Source organism: Macrotis lagotis, chromosome 4 (genome assembly GCF_037893015.1).
Source record: "Macrotis lagotis isolate mMagLag1 chromosome 4, bilby.v1.9.chrom.fasta, whole genome shotgun sequence".
Lineage (NCBI taxonomy): Eukaryota > Metazoa > Chordata > Mammalia > Peramelemorphia > Peramelidae > Macrotis > Macrotis lagotis.
Window position 1 is genome coordinate 9,604,131 of NC_133661.1, and position 8,455 is coordinate 9,612,585.

General features: G+C 40.4%; 1 long non-coding RNA gene across 1 annotated transcript; it reads right to left on the reverse strand.

Annotated features, from left to right (window-relative positions):
• Positions 1-2,188: 2,188 nt before the first annotated feature.
• On the reverse strand, positions 2,189-8,413 carry LOC141522960 (uncharacterized). The gene is made up of 4 exons (XR_012478271.1): positions 8,356-8,413; positions 7,785-7,949; positions 5,167-5,288; positions 2,189-2,346 (listed from the first exon to the last, which is right to left on the reverse strand). It is a non-coding gene; the product is annotated as an uncharacterized LOC141522960 (long non-coding RNA).
• Between the last annotated feature and the right edge of the window lie 42 nt (positions 8,414-8,455).

The following is an 8,455-nucleotide window of genomic DNA, read 5'->3' on the forward strand; positions in this document are numbered from 1 at the left end:
GTGTGGATACTGTATATGTTTCATAATAATAGTTTTAGGGTGTAAGTTTCTATAAATAGCAAAATGTTCAGAGAAATGATTGTACTGGGAAACGGGAATTGCCTCCCCTCCATTCCCTCCAAGCCCCCCCATTTATTACCATAATGCCATCTTCATCTATAGATTAAGAGAAATTCCTTAATTATATATTTCTAGTACAACCCAAATTACGTGAGCAAGATATATTATTACGTGATGTTATTATTTGAGTAAGTTATATTGATAAATAAAAAATTTATCGAAAGAACTCAATAAATTTTGCATTATGATCAATGCAAAAGTATGAAGTTTGTCAGCGTTTGCAACTATGGACTCCTGGAGCCCTGTGGCCTCTGCCATATTAATAATCTAAAAGAATAAAGAATGGCTTGGAAGATTTCAGGGATGGATATATCTGTTACTGCTATTAATAAAACCTGCAGTAAGGGGGGGGCGTCTTCTGCTTTTATCATCTGTGGAGTGTAATGTAAATCTGTAGGGATTGTAGTACATTGGCAAAATGGAACCCATCTAATAACTAAAGGGTTTTTTTTTAGAAAGAGGTATTTTATGAGTCTCATCCGTATGTATTCTACAGTGTAATTTTTGGTTCAGTAAGAAATATACTGTTTATCAAAAAAGTCTCCTCTATGATGAAAATTATCAATGTCTAAAGTGAAGTTTTAACTTATATCTCTATAACACGTGACTGTAAATTCCCCAGTTTCCGAAATCCTCCTGTTGATCAAATTAGGGAACAGAGAAGAGTGAACCCAAGTATTTCCTGGTAATTAAGTCAAATAGCATTTGAGAAGGGTACTTAGAGATGATTGCCTTTTAATCTCATCAGAAGCTTCTCTAGGTATATATTTGCCTTATAGGGTCTTCTAAGAGTCTCTTTCTGTTGGACTGTATCCCTGCCTCCCCTCCTCCAATCCATCCCTCCCCCAACTTTCCTCTACCTCTTTCCCACTTTGCCCCGCCTTCCTTGCCCTCTTCTTTTATTGGACAAGCCATAGTTAACATTTCAAATCTCACCTTCCCATGGGCATTGCTTATTTAAATCAGAAATTTTTAAAAAGTGAACATTAGTATGCATTCAGACTCCAGATGTGGATGACATTGTCCACAGCAGGTCTCCAGGGTTCTAGCTCTCTGAACTGCTGAGAGGAGCTGCATCCATCATACCTGATCAACTCACAATGTTATTGTTAATGTGGACAATGTTCTTTTGGTTCTGATCCCTTCTCAGTGTCAGTTCATATAATTCATTCAACACTTCTCTAAAGTCTAACCACTCATGGTTTCTTATAGAACAATAGTACTGCATAAAGTACCATCATTTGTTCAGTCATCCCCCAAATGATGGACGTTCTCTCAATTTCTAATTCTTTGCCATTACAAAAAGAGTTGCTATAAATATTTTTGAACATGTTAGACTTTTCCCTTTTTTATGATTTAAAATTTTTTTTTGTAATTTAAGGCAATGTGATTAAGTGACTTGCCAAGGTTACACAACTAGACAATTATTAAGTGTTTGAGGTCAGATTTGAACTCAGATCCTCCTGACTCCAGGGTTGGTGCTCTATCCATTATGCTATCTAGCTGGATGTTTTTCCAATTGTTTAGAACTGATTTTATTATTTTTAAATTTTTTTTTATTTTATTAGACTGATTTTATGTGAAAAATGTTTTATAATACATTTATTTCCAACAGGTCAAACTCAGCAAGGATCTCTCCTCATTTGGGGGAGATTCATCTTTTAGATGAACAACTTTAAATACTTAGTTCTGCAGAAGGATTAAAATTGATTAAACTCTATCCCTGCCCTATATTCAAAGCCTTCCCGGTTGGTAGAACTCATGGATTTTCCAACTCTAAAAGTGTAGGGTCAAGCTTCTCCTCAGCTCTGGGGAAAAGGAAGAATGGGAACAAAGGAAGAAATGTCAAGCGAATGAATTGGGGGTGGGTGGGGAAGGTCTTGGGAGTCATATCAAGGACCTACTCTGGTTACCAAGCACAGGGTAAGAGGAGAGAGTGATAGAGCAAAGTGGGAGAAATCCCCTGATGCAGTCCCGACGCTGTTCCTATGTATACAGTAGGCAGGGGCTAAGGGGCACAGATCAAGGTAAAAATTTTTGTCAGAAGCCATATTTTTCCCTTCTAGTTAAACTTTATTTTATACTCTTTGTGATGTCTTCCTTTTTCCTCATATCTGCCTCCAATGGAGGCAATGCTTATGTGTGAAGCTGCCAGCAAGGAGTCAATTTGGTCTTACTGAGCAGAACCCATGTCTTCAGTCCAGTCCACTTGATATCTTGCCTTGTCTATGATAAGAAAACAATCATCTTAATCTCTGTGACTCATTTGGAAACCAAGTAGCTGTAGAGGATATTATTCAAATAGCTACAAGGCATCCGTTATCAAACATGATCACAAGGAGCCCAGAGTTGAGCACATAGTTTTAAGGGATCAATGATTAACTAGATATTATCCAGGAAAAGAGGACTTTTATAACTTTATAACCTGTACTCCCATTGGTGGGCTGCTGATGTCTGTTATGACCATCATAAGACCAATGGGGGTTCCAGAGGAAAGGACTTCCTGGATGAATGAAAACATTAATGGTTTACTATGCACTAATCCCTGAGGATATAAATAGAAAAAAACATTTCCTGTTCAAAGAGCTAATCTTTTAAAATTTTATTTCTCCCCAGTTACATGTAAAAAGTTTCAACATGTTTTGAACTTAAATTCTGAATCCTCTCCTTTTTCACTTTACTCTCTTCCCCCCAATCCCAGTGGGAAAGGAAGTAATTTGATATGGGGTAAAAATGTGTAGTCATGCAAAACATAGATCCTTTCCCCCCCAAAAAAAACCAAACTGCTAGGAAAAAGTAAAACAGTATGCTTCAAATTGAATTCAGACACCATCCTCTGGGTCTCTGGGGACGGAGAGTATTTGTCATAAATCCTTGAATTGCCTTGGGTCACTGCACTGCTGAGAAGAGCTGCTATACACAGCTGATCATCCTACAATACTGCCATTACTTTGTATAGATAGTACATTTCCCATTGCATCTGCTCATGTAAATCCTTCCAGGTTTTATTGAGAGCATCCTGCTCAACATGTCTTAGAATAGCATTCCATCATGTTATAAATGAAAAGAAAAACCTGATAGAGTGAGAGAAAATTGTAGATTTTATTCATGAATCCTGCAGGATAGGAGTAGCTCACCTAGTGTGAGGCATGAGGTCGCATCTGAACATCAGGTAATTTATAGTCTTTGGAAACTCTTTCCCCTCGCTCTTGGATGTTCATAGGCTCTCAGAGTTTGAGTTACAATCTAAGAGGTCCACCCATTCCATGACATGTCCCTAATATGATTCCCCCATCATATGACATATGATATGCTGATGAACCCCAATTGTTACAGGGGGCATGTGGGATGATATTCAATAATTTAATTGCACAAACTCCGTTGCATTAGGTCAAGATCTCTAGGTCTCTTGACCAGTTAAGGACTAGTTTCTTCTAATCTTTGGTTTGTCATTTTTGGAATGGGATTAGGAAAACTCTCCCAGTTTTGTGATTGACTGGGACCATTCCCCCTTTATAATGGATTTCAAAGGGCCCCCTCCACCCTGTGAAGACCAACAATGCCCTACATTCCTTACACATATGATTTGTTCAGCCATTCCCCACCTGATGGGCATCCCCTCAATTTCCAATTCCTTGCCATCTAAAAAGAGCTGAAGAGCTAATATTCTTTTTTTTTTAAATTAGATTTTTCAAGGCAATGAATGGGGTTAAGTGGCTTGCCCAAGGCCATATAGCTAGGTAATTATTAAGTGTCTGAGGTCAGATTTGAACCCAGGTACTCCTGACTCCAAGGCCAGTGCTCTATTCACTGCGCCACCTAGCCGCCCCAGAGCTAATATTCTAATAGATGTTTAATGAGACTTGGGGATTTAGAATCCAAATTGAAAATATTCCCATTTCTCCAATTCTCAGTAGAGCTCTCACATTCACTTTAGTGCAATCCTACAAAGTCTGTATTGGCACATGGGAACTTGGAGTTAATCACATTAGATTATGAATGGTTTGCTTCTTCACAGCTAATTTAGGCAAATAAGGAGAGGCTCATCATCTGAAGACTGGCCAATTGAGCCTTTTGTTAGTGAGACATATGACACAGATCAAAACCCACCAGAGGCAAGGTTGGGGAAAGGACAAGATTAGGATAAGATTGTATAGGGTAGGGCAGTGAGTTGCTCCAGGGGAGTACTTGATCTTTAGCACTAATCACTGGTCTATTGAGGTCTGGAATCTAGGACAGTGTTTTAGACTGTTAACTTGAATGCTTTGTCTTTCTGCCTGGATCAAAGCTACTGTTCTTAACTTGGGGGTTGGTCCATAGACCTCCCCAAGGGGCTCCCAGATCTATTTCAGAGGTTCTGTGAACTTGGGTTAGAAGCCACATTTTTAATTCATCATAATTTATTTCCTTTGTAATCATGTATTTTATGAATTTTAAAACATGATTCTGAGAAGGGGACCTAAGCTTCATCTGATAGTCCAAGAAATCCATGACATAAAAAAGGCACCTAGCATTCCTGAATTCCCCGAGGTGGAGGGAAAATGGCAGATATCAGACTAGACACCACTCACAGACACTCCCTTGCCCCCCACCCCCAGGCCATCTCAGTACCTCCTTGACAACTCACTGGATCCCCATAACGGATCTAAAGTAATACCCAATTCAGATCTGATTAAATTTGCCTCAAACTCCTTCTGGGCCCATCACTGCCTAACTGTGGTGGCATACAGCACTTCATATGGGGAACACAAGGGCCCAGACTCTGCAGGCAATTTGAATTTAACTAACATGAAGGCCCTGCTTTGAGCCAGGCCCTCTGTTGTGTCATGGGAATTGATGAGTCTCTTCCATTCAGGGCTCAATTCCTAAGCTACCCAGACTTGGATCCACTCACTTCTTTGTCTCATTCACTGAAGCCAGAGCTCAAAGAAAATTCAGTTTAGAGGTGGGGGGATAAGGTCACTAGACCTCAGCAAAAGATCCTGGCACACCCCCCCCCCACATTCAGTACATCCTTGCCCCCTGGCACAAGATAAACCCACTTACCCTTTCCATGCCTGAAAAGATTATGTCTCTGAGCTATCTCATCTTCCTGCATCTTTGTCCCTTTTAAAGCTCACCCTCTTCTCTGTTTAGTTGCTGTCTCCCTTTGAAAGACTAGTGTGCTCCTAAGGAGAATGATCATTCAAATGTCTTCACTTGAATTGGAAGTAGTCTAAGTTTGAATTCTTTCAAAACAATCTGCAGTCCACTTCACTGAACCTCCAAAGGGACAGGGTGGAAGGCAAAGAGATTGGAAAGAAAAGATTACCCCATTCAGGTATAGTTATGATGTGGGAAACCCAGGAAGAGGCAAATGTGGGGAGGGGTCAGAGTGAGGGAGTATTAGTGGATCTGAAGGACAGATGACCCCACATAGAATGGGGCTGGAAAAAAAGGAAACTTTTTTTTTTAATGAGATGAACCCCAACTTAGAAGGCAAGACCCAAGTGGGGCAGACAGTCCTAAGGGAAAATATTGGACTTGAAATCAAGATCTGAGTTAAATCTTATTTGAGACCCTTCATAGCTATATGAACCAGGTCAGATCACCTCTCTGTATCTCAGTTTATCTATAAAATGAAGATCACAGTATCTAGTTCATATGCTTGCTGTAATGTTCATTTGAGATAACATCTATAAAACACATTGCAAACCTGATGTAAATATAAGTATTAACTATTGGTATTATCATTATTATTGCCATTCTTTTGCCCATCATTCTCCATCTGAGTTTCAACACCCCTGAACAAGACACCCCTCTGAGAAAAACTCATCACTTCTAACCTCATCACATACTGCTGAGGAAAACTGATGTTGTGCTATAATTTTTAATGACCATTATTTCTCAGTGATCCCTCCCTTTTCCTCACTTTGACAGATTCCCCCCAGCCCCCCACCTCCTTTGGAAGGGCAGGTAGTTTCTGAAGGGTGTAAGCCTCCAAAGCACCTGCTTATTAGCCAGCTTTGTTGAGACTCTTATAAACTTGCTCTTCCTCATCAAAATTAGGGGAGACCTGATCTACAATGGGGAGACTAAACTGCCTGAGTTGCCTTCTGTTTTTCTAGCCAAGATAGCTGGAGGCAGCTAGGTCACATAAAGCATCCAGCATGGGGAAGTGTCAGAGAGGAATAATCAACCATGTGTGAAGGCCAGATCACTTTCCCTAGCTACAGACTAATCCTTTCACCTAAGGATTAGTCCTGCTTCCCAACCTCAACAAAGAAGTGGTAGGGAGGAGCAGGGTACTATTAATCCATCTCCTCATTAAAATGTACACCATTTGGGATTGTCTTGTCTTTGCTGGGGAAGACCAAATGGTAGACTGTCTGGCCAATCACCAGGCAGACACACCTAGGTTTAAAAACCCCTCCCTCCAGGTCTTCTGGCACTTATGGAGACAGGCCAGACACCCTCCCCCCCCTTATAAATAGGTTCAGCACCCTATTAATAATTGGGATCTTGCTCAAAAAATTGCCTCAGTTTAACAATTTATTAAATTCTACTCTCAATCCTACTGATTCAAGGCTTGCCAGATACCACCTCCCTAGCTTCTTATCTGCTCTATTTGGAGGGCTAGAAGGTGGTTTATGAAACTCCCCTCAAGGTCTTTATAGAGGGCAAAACCTGGATATTCTGATTTTCTCCTCTCTGCATCTGCTGCTCTGCCTGATTTTAATTCGACAGAACAAGATTGTTCTAGTTTAATTAACTGGACTTTGCACCCATAACATTCTTGAGGCCATAAAATATTGACAGGATCCAGGACAATTTTAATGAGTTTTCTTTTCACTGTCCTAAGCATCACAGATTTTTTAAATGCCACTGTTTTTTTGGGGATACTGCCCGCCTACCATGAGCTCAGAAGAAACAGAATGGTGTGGGATCCAAAGGTCAATGATAAGTATCAGACTGAACTGCAGTAGTCTACGGAGTTGACAACAATGGCTTGTACATGAGAAATGACATTGGTCAAATTGGCTGGTGGTTTCCCCTCTGCACCCCTGCCCAAGTATTCCCCCATGACCAGATAGCACTTTCTTCTCATTTCCACCTTGTAGATTGTACCTCCTTTCAGAGACCAGCTCTGAAGACATTCCTTCTTCTGATCACTTGCTTCCATTTATCTGTCTCCATCTTAAAACTTGGGTATAGGCTTTGTATCTATATACTTGTGCATACATTTTATTTCCCCTATAATGTAGGATGATAGACTTAGAATCCCCCCGGGGGGGAACTTAGAGGTCACTTAGTCTACCCTCCCTCCCTCATTTTATAAGTAAGGAAACTGAGGCCCAGAGAGGGTTAAGTGACCCTAAGATAACAAATCTAGGAGGTTTCCCCACCTCAAATAAACCACATGAATGGAAACTCTTAGAGGAAAATGATAACTTTGTTTTCTGAATTTGGATCCCCAGCACCTCACATAGTGTCTGCCATATGGTAAGCACTTAATAAATGTTTATTGAATTGAATTAATATTAAAGATTGTAACTGAAAAAGTGGATGAGCTAATCATGTCCAAAGAGGAACAGATGAACATTCTAGTGTGCTCTTACAGTCAATAGGAGAGGAATAGTTCCCTCTCCCTCCTTGCCCCCCAAGACACACACACACACACACACCCCAGAAAGCAGGTCTCCTGGGCAATCAGTAGAGGACTGAAAAGAGGACATGGGCAAAAAATGTCCTGGGAAGAAGAGGCCAAGGAGCAGCTGTGATCTGCATTGAAGGAGGGAATGCACCCCTCTTTAAGATCTCCAATCCAGTGGAATAAAGAAATTTTCTTTCTACAACATAAGTAGAAAGGAGAAGTTAGTGACTAACTGGCAGACACCACAATTTCTATTTGTGCTGATCACTTAAAACTATGCAAGTTATTGGGCAAAGTGCCTTGAGAATGCTTCTACTCAGAAGGTTATTCTCTCTTCCATTGTCATTGTACTCTTTATTTTTTAAGTATTTGCCAAAAGCCTTTAACAAGAACTTATTCCAATCTGAGATCAGTGGTCTAGAAAGATAGCAGAGTTGTAGAGATTCAGAGGAATGACCACCAGTAATATGACTGAAATGATCTGTAAAAGATTTGCTGGTTTCCATGTTGGTAATTTCTATTGTATGACCCTCTGGATCTCCAGAGGTCCTACCCATAGTCAACCTCCCTCTCCCAATTCTAGGTAGTAAACCCTCTCCTACCTGGGTCTTTCTTTGGTTTGATGTGAGTTGGACCTCACCTCAATCCCAGTTTGAGCTACCCAGACCACCAACTAGTTATGACATCAGAATCAAGCTATTG